General features: G+C 39.5%; 1 protein-coding gene and 1 pseudogene across 4 annotated transcripts in view; one reads left to right on the top strand and one right to left on the bottom strand.

Annotated features, from left to right (window-relative positions):
• ZNF385D (zinc finger protein 385D) overlaps positions 1-16,353 on the top strand; it is a 962,333-nt gene that overhangs the window by 320,203 nt on the left and 625,777 nt on the right. The window lies entirely within an intron of this gene.
• LOC101326510 (serine/arginine-rich splicing factor 11-like) overlaps positions 1-16,353 on the bottom strand; it is a 92,361-nt pseudogene that overhangs the window by 67,851 nt on the left and 8,157 nt on the right.

Genomic DNA, 16,353 nt, shown 5'->3' on the forward strand with positions numbered 1-16,353 from the left:
TTAGCCAGTGGCTAGAGATCCTATGTTGTGAGGGTACGTAGACCCTTCAGCCATATTCAAGAGATTATCCATATTAGCCTGAGTCACCATGATCTCATTTTTCCTTTGACTCAATACTGACCAATGAGATATAAGGAGAGATCAGCTGGGGGGGAATTTGTTAAAACATTGGATTTTCTAACACAAGGGACTCCTGCTGCTAATCTTGCACTTTATACCTTCTCACTAATTGAACACAGATGTGATTTCTGGAGACATGGCAGCCCTCTTGTGACAATGAAACACCAAACATAAAAACAAAAGATTAAAGCTGAGGGTGATGGAGAGTAAATTAGAGCCTTGGTATGTAATGATATCTTGAAGTGTCTGTACCAATTCTGAGATACCTTCTTTTATATTTATTGTTAAGTTAGCTTTACATGACATTTTGATCTAAGATACTATTAAGAGACTCTCTGTTACTTGTAGCTGGAAGCATTTCTTCACAGTTGTGCATTTGCCAGCACTTCTGTAGCGTCCTTCCTCACATACCAGCTGTAGAAATTCAGTTATCTTTGGTATAAGAGTTCAATTAGGGTTCAACTAGGAGTATGTAGAATGAAAATTTTATTATAGGAATTAGACCTCAAAAATATATGGGAGGGAATGAGGAAAAGAAGATGCAAAAAGGATCAAAGAAAAATCACCAACCAGAGAGGGTGTTAGTGAATGGTGTTGAACTGGTAGGAAACCAGGCACATCCAACTGCTGGAGTAGATCTTCCAAAGAATATAATGAAAGTTAAAGTTCAAGAGTGAGTAATGGAGGGGGAGGGAGGGAGGAAATAGAGAAATATTTAGCTCTCAGATCACTACACACAGATATGCCAAGGATGGCATTTTGAGTTTTGTTTTTTGGGTTTTTGTGGGGGCCATGCTATGTGGCTTGTGGGATTTTAGTTCCCTGACCAGGGATCGAACCCACACCCTTGGCAGTGAAAGTGCAGAGTCCTAACCACTGGACGGTCAGATGCCAAAGAGGGGACAGGATTTGTAGTATTGCTAAAAGCATGGAGCTGGAACTAAACTGCCGAAGAGTTGTCTGGTTCCTGTGAAGACGCAGTGTCACTAGGTGCAAGAAATGAGTGGAGTTAGCACCAAGATATCTAGAAATTATACAGTGATCTGAAAGAGCCTCTAAAATAACTATGTTTAAACTATTAAAATAGATAAAATGAAGATAAGCCATAATGGAAGAATACAATCTTGTTAAAGTTAATGGATTTTACACTTTATGGCATTTCAATTAATTTCTATTTTTATTTCAATAGTCACAGGCAGCCAGTGATTGTTACTGTATTAGAGAGGTCTTAGATAATTTTGTATCCTTAAATGGTTGTAGAATAATCACTTCTTTGCTTCTTTCACGTTTGTCATTTGAAGTTCTGGGAGAAAGACATCCTTTCCCATGAAAAAGTTGATTTGTTTACATAATAATAGGCATCAGGTTTTGAAAATTGAAGTGCAGCAACTCTGAGATTGGCTCTCATGAGACATTAGAAAGAGAGAAAAATGGGAAATGCACTTCTGTTTTGTTATAGCTCAAAAGAAGATTTTCTAAGGCTTTTCTGAAGCTGTTGCCAACTCACAAACTATGTTGTACAAATCTGTAGTGACTTCATTATCTGTTACCTGTTATCGCCTTGTTGAACTAAAATAAACTGTTGTGTTATGTGACCTATAAAATGGTATTAAGCATTCTATTACTTGCTTTGCTGTCAACTTGAACGTAAGACAGTTATTAAAGATTACATGGAGAAGATTTAGAGGATTACAAATGTTATTTTACAGAGCTGACAGGTTGCCCTTAATGTCTCCAGTCATAAAAGACAAGAAACGGGATAAATCTGAAGCCAGTGATATAAACTCAACAAGCAATGTGATGAATAGAACACAGACACAAGTAATCTTCTTTTCCATAGTCCCTTTTGTTTTTCTGATGCCTCTGCCATTACTTGAACAGCTTCTAAATGATGTAAATTGGAAAGCGGGAACATTAAAACAGTAATTCCACCCAGGGAACGAATGCTTCTTTACAGTCGCGTTAGATGCCTGGGTGTGATCTAGACTTTCATCATCCCCTGCTGAATTTATGGATGTTAGAAAGGAGGGAAACTAAACAGGAATGGGGCACGTCTGATTATAGACATCACTGATAGTGTGAAGAAACCAGTAGAGGTGAAATTTATTTAGCAACTTGGATTGTGTTTCCGAAGAGATGTATTTTCAGTTTCTTGTTCATATGACATTTATGCTCCATCTCAGGTCCTGAGCCACCAACTAGGAAACGTGAGCTAAACGTAAATAGCTAAGTGCGCACCACTTACCTTCATAGGTGTTCCTCCCGAACTGCATTTCTTCTTCTTCTGGTCTAGTTACTGCTAACAACAAAGCTGCCCTGCTTTTACAGTGCCCCCTGGTGCATAGGTAGGGAATCATCTCACCCAGCATCTTTTCACCTTTATTTTCCCCCTTAGGAACACATTTTTGTCCTTTCTTTCATATTTGATTTTTCAAAACTACAATTGTCTCATAAAGGGTCTTTTTTTTTCCTCCTATCTGGAAATATCTTTTAACTCTATCCCAACTTACTGAATGGGCTGAACATAATACACCACAGAAACAGACTGCATTTTTTTTCTCCCATCATTCCTTTCAACCTTTCTCTGTTGGCGCTCCTTTCCCTGGCACTGAAGGCATCTCAGCAAGATACAGTAGGTCTCGTCATTTTCAATCATAAGAACAATCTTATTTTTTGATAATCCTCACTTTCAGGGATAAACAATCCTTAGGTGATCCGATTTCAAAATCGAGCCTCAAATATTACTCGGATTCCCCCAGTCCACTTAGACAAGGCTGTGATCTGTGTTTTATTTTTTCTGTCTCTCCCTTCTGACTTTTCCAGACTCAGTGTAGTGAGTGTAGAGATTAAAAGAAAAAGGACAAAATGTCTTTTATTCCTGGTACAATTTGTGGCTACTGGTCATGATAGGTATTTTGTGCTGGTTTTCTACTGCAGTGTATTTTATGTTCTTTGGAAACGACCTCCTTTGCCAGATTTCTGGTCTGTGTATTTGCCTAACTGGAGCAATACATGCTCCAACCTTCCACTTGCTTATTCTCACACCCACTCCGTTCCTCAACAGATTGATCTGTTTGCTTTGCCCAAGCAAGCAAGGCCCTCCTTGATTAAGGTCCCATCAAGTTGGCTTACCCCTGGATGCTGTCATACACCCACCTGCAGGGCCAACTCAGGTATCCCTGCCACACCAACACGGGAGTGCAGACCATAAACTCCTGTTGCCCTACTCTTTGCTCTGCCATTGGGGAATGTTCCAGAGTCTTCCCACCTTCAGAACTTTCTGGAGAAGCAGGCACCAGTCTTCACCATCAAGCAGAGACAAGCTCTCGCAGGCACTCTAGACATCTGAGTTGGGTGTCGGTTTGACTGTTTCTGCAGCTTTGCAGGCATCTATCTAGCTGGGGTCTGGGGTATTTATTTCACCCTCTTAAAGGTCCTCCTCCTCTGTTAGTGCTTCTCTTGGCAGATCTCTCAAAGTCTTAGGAGGAGGGCAAGAGAAAAGCCAAATAATTTCCTTAGTTATTAATTCCAGAACACTAAACTCCTCTTCTGTATATAGTTAACATTTATATTTCTATTTACATCTACTCTTACTATATATTATTTATGTTTATATTATATTTGTACTTACTGAATAAAGTTAGCATAAGGGCAGAAAGGCCAGTCTGGTCACCTTTTGGGGAAACTTGTTCGGTTTCCCCAAAAGGGAAGTGGAGGTGTATGGAGGGTGCTTCTAGCTATTGTTCGCATGTTTGCGGGCTTTAACCAGATTTCTGAGATAAGGGGCAAGGCCCTTCAGCATTACATTACATTTCTTCTTTGCCCTGTCTTTCTTTTTTCTTTTCTTGGTTTTTTTTTTTTTTAAGTTTAAGGGTTTTCTTATCCAAGTCTTGTAAAACAATTTCAGAAACTGTACACCGACATGGCACAGACTATAGTACTTTTGTTTTTACTGCACAAAAGTGAAGCTTGGAAACTCCTGTAAGAAAACAGTTGCCTAACTACTTTGCATTTCACATGGAATCACTGTGTGCCTCAGATTACTACTGCAGTAACAGTAACACAAAATTTATTGGTTTTATACAATTATTGAGATCAACTAAAAAGTACATTATCAAGTAGATTTGTCTTATTTTTAAAAGCACATGAAGGTCAATTTAAAATGCACTATCCCCCTTTTCCAACAAGATTAAAACAAATTAATAAAAGTGGAAAATTGAAAATCAGGACAAGAGATAACTTTCTTTTACAGATGGACTTCAGGATAGGCAGATAACTTTCACTGATGTAGATGTTCAATAAATTATTTTAGGAAAAAAAATTCCCAAACATTTTATGAAAAAGTGTACAACTCTACTTCAAAATATGCTATTTACTTACTGCCAAAGACAGTTTCATTTGAAATCTTGTTTCTGTAATTGAAGTCTAATTATAGCCATCAAAAAAGGTTAGTGCATATATAACCTTTCAAAGTTAAACAAAAGCCACAAAATTTTAGCCACAAGGCTTATCTGTTTCAAATGCTCATTTCCAGTTGTAACTATAAGAATGTTGATTTGTTATGTCAACAAACAAGACCATAAGTAGATCCATCATGTTGGAGGATTTGACTACTCCTTGACTTAGAATGTGATCGCCTTCTTGATCTGCTTTTTTTTGTGTGTGTGTGGTACACGGGCCTCTCACTGTCGTGGCCTCTCCCACTGCGGAGCACAGGCTCCGGACACGCAGGCTCAGCAGCCATGGCTCACGGGCCCAGCTGCTCCGCGGCACGTGGGATCCTCCCAGACTGGGGCATGAACCCGTGTCCCCTGCATTGGCAGGCGGACTCTCAACCACTGCGTCACCAGGGAAGCCCTTGATCTGCTTCTTGACCACCTGTGCCTAGAAGATGAGGGAATCCTCCTCCTCCTAGAACATGATCTTGACCTCGAGTGCCTTCGTTTTTCTTCCTTCTTACCTGGTCATATAGCAGCAGAAATGAGGAAGTGTGCCTCTGGTACGCTCGTCATGGCTTCCTCTATTTCTTTACTAGAGGTATCTGATTTCAGACTTGGTGAAACAAGACGAGCAGCTACATGATTCAACTTGGGATCAGCAGTACTCATAAATTTCAACGACTGATCGGCAGCCAGAGACTGAGAAGTCCAAGTTTGCACCAGGAAGCCCAAGTGCAGCAAGGGCAGGACCAAGAGACGAGCTCCCAAAGCAGCCAGTGGAACAGCGCCCATCTGGGTAAGTGGGTTGGGAGTAGGCAGGAGTCCATCACCGGGCAGAAGACCTGCCACTGCATTAGCTGGTGCCAACAGAGACAAAGCCTTAGTCTCCTTAGGAATAACTCCTTCTGCATATGGTACGACTGTCAAAGCTCTGTCAACGAATACAGTGTTTGTCAGGTGCTGTGCCGCACCTGCTGAGTCTGGATCATGGAACTTAACAAAGCAGGCTCGGGATGAGAATGGCAAAGGCGAATCATCAGGCGGGAAGAGGTGCCGTTCGTCGATCTTCCCTAGGGAACCGAAGAGGGTCCGCATCTGCTCAGAGCTAGCGCTCGGGGAGACATTAGTCACCTGGATTACCTCGGTGCCGCTCCCTCCCCCGCCCCCTGGCCCGCCGCTGAGGCCCGGGCCCCCAGTGCTGGGGACGATGGTAGTATTGCTTATGGCGCTCTTGCCTACTCGCTCTCGAGCGAAGTAATTCCAAGATATAATGCCGGCACCGGCAACGGAAAGGGCTCCTCTGTCCTCCTGCCCCAGACGCTGGCGGTGCCCTGTCTTTTAAGATGACCCATTGCAAACATCAGGAAAGTCTCTTTTAGTACCTTTGCTTTCTGTGTTTGTAACAAAAACAGAAACAGTCATCACGTATTGAGGTTTTAAGACGTGGAGCAAACAGCTAAATGGTTTACAGGTATTATCTCATTGTGATCACAATAATTTTGAGAGGTCGGTCTTATATTCCCTGTTATATGGATCTGAAAATCAAAACTGGGAAAGGTTAACTAATTTATTTAAGAATTTACAGACAGCGAGAAGCTTAACTTGGATTTGAACTCACATTTCTAAGATTCTAGAGGCCACGATCTTAATTCCGACATTATACTGTCAAAACATGATGGGTGCTTGCCTAGGTGAATTACCCTATTGATACACTAGCATTAAGGATACATTATTAAAGAAATTCATATAATAATCAACAGATTCTGTACTTTTTAATAGCTCTTAAGATTGTCCTTGAGTTACCATGCAGATTATCACAAAATCTCTGCCCCTCTAATTCCATTTCCTCTTCCTAAAACAATAGCACGTAGGTTAGAGAACAATCTCTTCCCACTGCCCTCTGGGGGGACTAGCCTGCATTGCCTGAGGAACCTGAAATGACCTCCCTTAAGACTCAGTGCTGGGTGTCCTCACCACCTCCCTCTGTTCCTCTAGACCCACAACTAGAGTGTAACGCCAGCAGATCCCTGAAGGTGAAGTGCAAAGTGAGACCCACGAGGAGGTGCAACTTGGGTTCTCCAGAAAGCAAATTCTGGGACGGAGATTTGCTTACAGAGAGTTTCTTGGGGCGTGCTCTCAGGAGTCATAACTGTCAGAGGGAATAATGGGGCTGTGCTGCCGTCACAACAAAGACCTCAGCCACCCCAAGGGAGAGTTGGAGCTGGGAGGCTTGTTCCTAATTGCACAGCTGGGGGCAGGGAGCTGGACATTTAAGTCCCACGTGAACCCGTCACTGGATGCTGGCTGCCCCAAGAAAGGGGCTGTGATGGCGGGGAGGGCAGCTCTCTTCAACTGAGCATAATTCCTGGAGAAGGCTGAGATCAGGGCTGTCAGCAGGGGCATGCCCAGCAGATGGACACAATTCCTTCAGCCTCGGAGGGGCGTCTGAGGACAGAATCCTCTACAAATAGGCGTTCGTTCTATTGTTATTTTCAATTTAACTACTTTGAGGGACTTTATAAGTTTTCATAGGCTTCAGTGGGATTTCCAAGTATTATGCTCTTTTTTCCTAGAAATTTTTATGAGAAAACCTATTTCAAATACAGTTTATGCACTAAGTTTTGTATCATGATGCATTTGGGAACCAAGCTCTCTGTAACTGTGAGGCCTCCCTGCATTTTTATCAATCTTTTGAGACAAGTGTAAACAAAGTGACATAACATGTTTGCAGGCTCCTTATTGAGGAAAAAGTAAGTAAATCAAAATTAGGGGCTGCCCTGGTGGCGCAGTGGTTGAGAGTCCACCTGCCGATGCAGGGGACACGGGTTCGTGCCCCGGTCCGGGAAGATCCCACATGCCGCGGAGCGGCTGGGCCCGTGAGCCATGGCCACTGAGCCTGCGCGTCCGGAGCCTGTGCTCCGCAACGGGAGAGGCCACAACAGTGAGAGGCCCGCGTACCGCAAAAAAAAAAAAAAAAAATTAATTTGGCAGTGTTCTAGTCATTGTGTACATATGATAAATTGTTTAATCTTCACAGTAAATCGACGTGAGAGATAACATCATTTCCATTATTCAGAGGAAGAAACTGAGGTTCAGAAAAGTTAAAGAAATCAGGCAAAATTTCATATCAATGGCTGCTTTAGGAATTCCCTGTTTTAGTGAAAAAGGTGTATTATATGTCTGTATTAGTTATACATTGTTGTATAACAAGTCACCCCCAAATTAATGGATAAATAGTAAACTGTTATCATCTCATGTAATTTCTGTGGGTCGTGGAAGTGGCTTAGTTGGGTGAGTCTGGCTCAGGGTTCCTCATTCGGTTGGAGCTGAGATGTCCAAGGAACAATATGGAGACTAGGATGGTTAAAATGTTGGAAGGGAGTTATAAGCAGTGTGGCTACAGTCACTGAAAGCCTTGACCAGGGCTGGAAGATGCACTTCAGCTGTTGGTTGGAGGCCTCAGTTACTTGCTGCATGGACGTCCCCGAAGGGCTGCTTGTATGTTCTCACCACATGGTAGTTGGTGATAGAGCAGGAGGAAGCTGCAATGTCTTCAAGGACCTAGTCTCACAAGTCCCACACAGTCCATTAGGGGCAGTGGAGATGGGCCACACTTTGGGGATGGGAGGCAGTTGAGTAATTTAAAAATTTGTAGACATATTTTAAAACCATCACAACGTTAAGTATGTTAGAGTGTACGCTTTATTTACAAAATTTTCATCACAAATTGGGCACATTATAATTGAACCAACTTTCTTCTTTATTTTTAATTGGAGTATAGTTGACTTACAATATTGCATTAGTTTCTGGTGTACAGCAAAGTGATCCAGTTATATATATATATATATATATATATATATATATATAGTCGTTTTCATATCCTTTTCTTTCATGGTTTATTACAATATACTGAATATCATTCCTTGTGCTATACAGTAGGACTTTGTTGTATATCTATTTTATATATAGTAGTGTGTATATGTTAATCCCTAACTCCTAATTTATTTCTCCTTCACCCCCTTTCCCCTTTGGTAACCATAAACTGTTTTCTATGTGTGTGAGTCTGTTTGTATTTTGTAAATAAGTTCATTAGTGTCATATTTTAGATTCCACATATAAGTGATATCATATAGCATTTGCCTTTCTCTGTCTGAGTTACTTCACTTAGTATGATAATCTCTAGGTCCATCCATGTTGTTCTAAATGGCATTATTTCATTGTTCTATATGGATGAGTAATATTTCATTGTATATATATACCACATCTTCTTTATCCATTCATAAACACTTAGATTCCTTCCATGTCTTGGCTATTGTAAATAGTACTTCTATGAACATTGGGGTGCATGTACCTTTTCAAATTACAGTTTTCTCCAGATATATGCCCAGGAGTGGATCATGTGGCAACTCTATTTTTAGTTTTTTAAGGAACCTCCATACTGTTTTCCATAGTGGCTGCAGCAATTTACATTCCCATCAACAGTGTAGGAGGTTGAACCAAATTTCTTGATTGCTACAAGAAGCAGGCCTTTTATATGGCAATATTTTCTTAGTTATGAATATAGATTTTCTCATGTACGATGTTACGAAGTGGAATGAATGTTCATTCTTTATGGAAATTTTGAATATTTTAAGTATTAAAAGATTGTCTTAATGTAGCAATAAATATTTTCATGTTTAAAATTATTTTATTCATGAGTTTATCCAGTGATTATTTATTGAGGGCATGCTATTCACCAGTACTGTTCTAGGTGCTGGGGTTAAGGCAACAAACAACACAGGAGTCACGATATGTCTTCATACATCTTGCATTTTCATGGCAGAGATGAGCAACAGCAAGTGACCAGATGATTACAAGTAATCTAGATTGTTAGCTATGAGTCAGGGTACAGTAATAGCTGGTGGAGTGTCTGTAGGCAGGGACCTTGGTAGGCGGTGGGGGGGAGAGTAAGAGAGGACACATTTTTGGTTAGCAAAGACCACGCCTGACAGGCTAACACTTGATATGCTCAAGGGACACTATGGAGGCTAGTGTGGCTGAAATGTTGGAAGGGAGTGACAAGAAATGAGGTTGGAAATGTGTCCAGGGACCAGATCCCAAGAGTCTTGGAGGCTATAGGCATTAAAGACTTTGAGTTTTACTTTAAGTGTTATATAAGCCAAGGGAGGCTTGAGAACGAGAGAATGATATGGTCTAACATACATTCTAAAAGCCAGATGCTTTTTGGAGAATAAACTCTAGTGAGATAGAAGTTCAAGCAGGACTCCCAGCTGGGAGATGGCCCAGAATCCAGAGATGACAGTGTCTTAGAACAGGGAACAGGACAGGGGAGGGAAATGGTCAGACTCAGGTGCATTTGTACAGGAGAGAAATAAAGGGGTAAAGGGTAACCCAAAGGCTCTGACCTCAGGGCACTAGTCAGTTAATATATAAATGAGTACTTTTCTCTATAATTTATGCTCACTGCTGAAATGTTTTCAGACATTGCTTTTCCCCTTGAAGAAATTCAGAAAACAACTTAGTTTGAGAGAACATTCTTTACAACTACCAAGTTATTAAATTAACTTTTCCCCTGTTACCCAAGCTTTAGTCACATTAATACTGCACTCAGAGAGCGAGAAATCAATAAAGCCTTTAAATACCCATGATTATTAGTTCATATATGTTTATATAAAATTTCTTTAATAAAAGTATCAATATTTAATTTTAATTTGGTATGAAATGAAGTTTGTTATCAATTTTAAATTTCTTTTGATAACATTTTTATACTTTAGGAGTCAAAATATTCTATGTCTGGTAATTGAATAATGAAGCAATTGGAAATGAACCTCAAAACTCTCTTCCTTAATTAATAGTCACTATTTTTGTAAAATTTCTCAAGTGGATGGCCTTTCTTATTAGATTTTCTCTTATTTTCTGATTGAGCAGTGCTAACCAAATAATAATCTATGTTATGTCATGTATTAAATATTCCAAACTTTATTTCTTCATGCTGTAGGTAGGGTCAGTAGTTTCCGTGGATGTTAAAATGTTTTAAATGAGAATTAAAATGGATTCACTGTTCAAATAAGTTTTAGAAATATAAACAAAGTTTAAAAAATTTCCCAGAATTTTCTAGAGCATTCAGTGTATCAATGTGCATTTTCTCTGTCCAAAGAGGAAGTATAATTTACATAACTAAAACTTATTGACCAAGTAATGGTTTAATTTCCCCTTTAATAAAAGGCTTGCCTATCCTTTTCCCTTCATTAATATTACTCTATTCACTTACTTATGGAAAATAGAGTATATATTGATAGTGGATTGAAATTCACTTTGAACTTAATCATTATTATTCATTTTTTTCAATAAATATTTGTTGAGCACCTAGGATGGGTGTTTAGGGCCAGGGATACAGCAGTGAAAAAAATTGACATCATCTCTGATCTTGAGAATTTATATATGGTCTTCAAACTGAGTCCCCATATCTGCTGGAAGAGAAAAAGACATTCCGAGAAACTGATGAATGGATTTAGGGAATACAGTTCCAGATGTTCTGTGCATAATCTTTCCTAAAACGAATGTACCTGAGAAAGCTCTGGCAAACGGTTCCTGCCCACCCTCTTCTCCCCACAACCCTATCGCAAAAGACATTTCTCTAGCTTTGCACAAGAAAGGGATACCATTACCCACCTCTTATCTCACTTATCTTACTTCGGTGCATTGTTTCCTGGAGGAAAATCTTCCCAGCACCAGCCCCAGGTTGGTGTTGATGTTAAGAAAGCTAATAACCCTAATCCCCTAGTCCTAGCTCACAGCCCCACCCGCACACTCACACACAGACACTTTTGTGTCTGTTGTGTCTGTTGTTGTGTCTCCCTCTCCCTCCCTTCCTCCCCCTTTTCCTCCCTCTCTTACACACACACACACACACACACACACACACACACACACACACACACACACTCCTGTTGCGCAAGTGAGAAGTTTGTTGTTTTATTAACTCTCAGTGCTGACCAGAAGCGCGGTCACCTCCAGGATCTCCAGAGTGCCACTGGAAGACATGACTCCTGATAGTTTAGTTCCTGAGCCAGGCCAGCAAGTAATTTCCTGGCAGCTTGGCTCTTCCCGATATGATGTGTCATGTGGATGTTCTTTTCCTCCTTTTCAAATCAGAGCTAGTTGGAAGTTTAGGAGCGATTGAACTAAAACTCCTGTGAGCTCAACTACACTCCTGGCTAATAAGCATCCCTGAAAAAGATGTTCGGAGGAAAAAGCTGGCTTTAAGGGAAGATACCAAACTTCTTGCTCTGGAGGTAGGCAGTGGTCCATCCGTTACCCGACAACAGTCATAGGGCAAACCACAGGACCTTAACCAACTATACGAAGGAAATTATAAACGAAGGTTAAAATGTCAAATTGGCTTTCAGAAGCTCATGTAACACATCATACATTTGAAATAGTGTAGATTTGCAATAAAAGTATTTAAAAATAATTTAAACTATTTAAGTTGTTTCAATGTCCTGACTATTGTAAATAGAGCTGCAATGAACATTGTGGTACATGACTCTTTTTGAATTATGGTTTTCTCAGGGTATATGCCCAGTAGTGGGATTGCTGGGTCGTATGGTAGTACTATTTTTAGTATCTGCCATACTGTTCTCCATAGTGGCTGTATCAATTATCATTCCCGCCAACAGTGCAAAAAGGTTCCCTTTTCTCATGTCCAATGATAGATGAATGGATAAAGAATATGTGGTACGTATATACAATGGAATATTACTCAACCATAAAAAGGAACGAAATTGGGTCATTTGTAGAGATGTGGATGGACCTAGAGTCTGTCATACAGAGTTAAGTAAGCCAGAAAGAGAAAAACAAATATCATATATTAACGCATATATGTGGAATCTAGAAAAATGGTGCAGATGAACCTATTTGCAGGGCAGGAATAGAGACCCAGATGTAGAGAACAGACATGTGGACACAGTGGGGGAAGGGGAAGTTGGGATGAATTGGGAAATTAGGTTTGACATCAATACACTACCTTGTGTAAAACAGGTAGCTAGTGGGAAACCGCTGTGTAGCACAGGGAGCTCAGGTCAGTGCTCTGTGATGACCTAGATGGGTGGGATGGGGGAGTGGGAGGGAGGTCCAAGAGGGAGGGGATATAGGTATACATAGAGCTGATTCACTTCACTGTACAACAGAAACTAACACAGCATTGTAAAGCCATATTACTCCAATCAAAACAAAAAGTATTTAAAAATGTAAAGAGAACATATGGTAAGGTCCCTATTTTTTTTAATGTGGCATCACTGAATTATTTAACTCTGAGAACTCTCAAATGAGCTCACGGTCCTGAAATATTGTTTGGCCACACTCATTTGCCTGCCCCCACCATAAACTGCCCGCCTCCCATGCCCTGTGACCAATCAGGGTTGGAATCACAGCCTCCCTTTATGGCACATCCCTTATCCAATTCTGTGAAGAGGCCATCATTGTGTGAGGAGTGGGGAGAGCCGAGCCCGTTTTGCTGAGTCAGCAGTTCAGGAGTGTTGCTGCCTTAGCTCGAATCCTGGAGGCTTGGGTCCCAGGCAGCTGTTGATAATCCAAGGCAGCTTTTTGGAAGCAGCTCGTATCAAATTCCCTTCCCCATTTCTTATTCTTCATTTAAGCTTCATTGAGTCCCCACTCTTTTGAAATGAAAAGTGTGCTGACTAATACAGTTTGTTTTGTCCAACAAGAAAGTGGATGATACAGCGCCAATAATGTTGAATTATCAAAACATGAATTACAGGAATTTTAAGAAACCACCTCTCTTTCAGCCAAACTACAATTCCTTCCTGGCCTCTGCCAGCTCCCGTAGCATTGCCTAAGGGTCCTGCATGATCAATTGGAATTATTTAGAGTTGGTTTCTCCCTCCCTCCCTCCCTTCCTTCTTTCTCTCCTTCCTTCCCTTCTTCATTTATTTTCCATGATACTGCTTGATTGGAGTAAACAAGGATATGGCCTAAATGCCAGGCTTAGCAGATGCAAACCATGAATTATAATGATTTTTCCACCAGTCTTTATTTCAACTGATCTAATTATCTGCCAATTTGGTGTTTCCAGGGTGTGGAGGCCAGAAAAAGTAAATTGGACTTAAAAAATGCTTTGGAGTAATTTACATCTGCTTTTAAGTAACGAGATTGCAATATCAGTTGATATAATAAAAACAAAATACTGATTTTCCTATTCCAAGTCCTTTTCCAAAGCAATTTATAATGATGTGATCTAACATATCATGTTGAATGTTTTGCTGTGTTCCAGGAACAGTGCTGGTCACTTTAAAATGATTATCTGATTTACTGCATAGAAACTATGAGATAGGTATTATTCCTATTGTTATTTCTATTTTAAGAAGAGTAAGCCTTGGGTGGGAAGAAAATGTCCTTAAATACTAAACACCTATAAGTATGAAATGCACACTGTTGGCACCCCCCCAAAAAGTAAAATATTTTATTAACATTTTATAGGGATTCCATGTTGAAATGATACTGTTTTCGATATGTTGGGTAAAATAAAATTTGTAACTCAAGTTAAAAAAGAGAAAGAATAAGCTGCAGTTGAGAGAATTTGATGAACCTGCCCAGGGTCACACAGCTAGCAAATGGCTTGGCTAGAATTCAAATCAGGTCGATGTCTCTCTAGAGCCTGAGATTTTGCCACAAATATCTTACACAGGCTCACACAGCACATGCTCAGATAGGGTTGGTTAAATTATTAGTTTCAATATGTCATTTCACTGTGTTTCACTTCACATCTCTGCCACAGCTTCATGATGGATAGAGGAACCTTACTGACTTGCCTTCTCATTCTGAGTGGCCGTTGCCCATCCTGCCTGGGTGCCACCATGAGACACATGGAATTTATTTGAAAGGAACCTGCAGGCTGTAGATGAGCCCAGCCAAACCCACTGAGATCAGCTGAATCCAATCTATTCAAACATGAGCATGAGAAGAAATGACAGTTGCTTTAACCCAGTGAGGTTTTTTTTTTTTAAAATTGAAGTATAGTCGATTTACAACGTTGTGTTAGTTTCAGGTGTACAGCAAAGTGATTCAGTTATACATATATATATATATATTTTTTTTTTCAGATTCTTTTCCCTTAGGGGTTACTCCAAAATATTGCGTATAGTTCACTGTGCTATACAGTAGGTCCTTGTTGGTGATCTGTTTTATATATAGTAGTGTGTGTCTGTTAATCCCAAACTCTAATTTATCCTCCCCGCCTTCCCCTTTGATAACCGTAAGTTGGTTTTCTATGTCTGTGGGTCTATTTCTGTTTTGTATATAAATTCATTTGTATCATTTTTTTTAGATTCCACAAATAAGTGATTTATGATATTTGTCTGGCTTACTTCACTTAGTGTGATAATCTCCATGTCCATCCATGTTGCTGCAAATGGCATTATTTCATTCCTTTTATGGCTGTGTAATATTCAGTTGTATACACGTACCACATCTTCTTTATCCATTCAGTCCACTGAGATTTGCTGTGGTTTGTTACACAGCACTATTATGACAAAAAGTGACATGTTGCAGAAAATGAATTAAGTCGTTCAAAATGCACTGGCTGAATTTGGTCTGTAGACTTGGGTTTTTTGTTTATTTTGTTTTTTTGATCAGAATCATTTTAAACTTCTTTCTAATCTGAATGTCCTCAGGAGGGCAGGTACCCTCCAATGTGCTATGGTTCCCAAAACTCAGGCCAGTTCTACCTGGGATTTCTTACACCCAGTTACATTCCCACCTACCTGGCCCTTGACAGAATTTCAGCTTGTGGTCTTTGCCATAGTCTGTGATGGAGAGGTGCTAAGCTTTCACCTGGTGTATATTTTATTTCCTCCTTGATTTAAATTTACTCTCTAGAGATCTGTATCACATATTGAATTTTTGGAGTAAGTCAGAAACCTGGATAGATTGTGAAAGTCCGTAGGAAATAGTCACTGTTTTGGGTTGTTTTTATTTAGTTTATTTTATATAAATATATATATTATATTACATTATACTATATTATATTGCACTGTAATGGATTCATAGAATTTTGGAATTTTATTTAGATATATAACATATTAGATATATAACATATTAAATATATGTAATATTCAATGGAATAATAGAATTATAAATTAGATTAGACCTGAAAATATAAGGCATTAAAAACTGCTTAGTTTACTTGGAAAAACTATGTGGCTTATATCTGTTTAATGATTTAATCAAAAGTGGAAGTCTTTACTATTGACATAGAGAAATCAAGTGAACTGTTAATTTATAGTACAGTTACGAGTATAATTTTTCCTTCAGATTCTTCAATTTTGGTCACATAAAAATTAATATAAATCTTAGTGATTGTTCTTTGTTTATTCAAAGTAGGTATAATTGAATATGTACCTATATTTTCCAATTACCTGTTGGATACATGCAATATAATCTACAGTAAAGTTTTCCTTGGTTCAACTTTTCCTTTGTTTTTATGGGATAAGCCTTAAAACTCTTCCATAATATAAATTACTTCTCCCAATACAATTTAATTTAGAAAATTACCTGTTTTTGAGTATTTTACAATGTGCTCCAAACAGAAAACTGATCTGAGGACGACTCGACTCTATCCATCACAACTGGAATGTAACTTGTCTTGAATGAATTAATCAACAGATGATGGATTTCTTAGGCATTAAAAGTAACTCATTCAGTAAACCTCACGGTATTTGCCATCACTTATGTGAATGAAAATGAGAGAAGAAAATGAAAGAAGAAAACATTACTG

This window comes from Tursiops truncatus, chromosome 4, assembly GCF_011762595.2.
Source record: "Tursiops truncatus isolate mTurTru1 chromosome 4, mTurTru1.mat.Y, whole genome shotgun sequence".
NCBI classification, from domain to species: Eukaryota; Metazoa; Chordata; class Mammalia; order Artiodactyla; family Delphinidae; genus Tursiops; species Tursiops truncatus.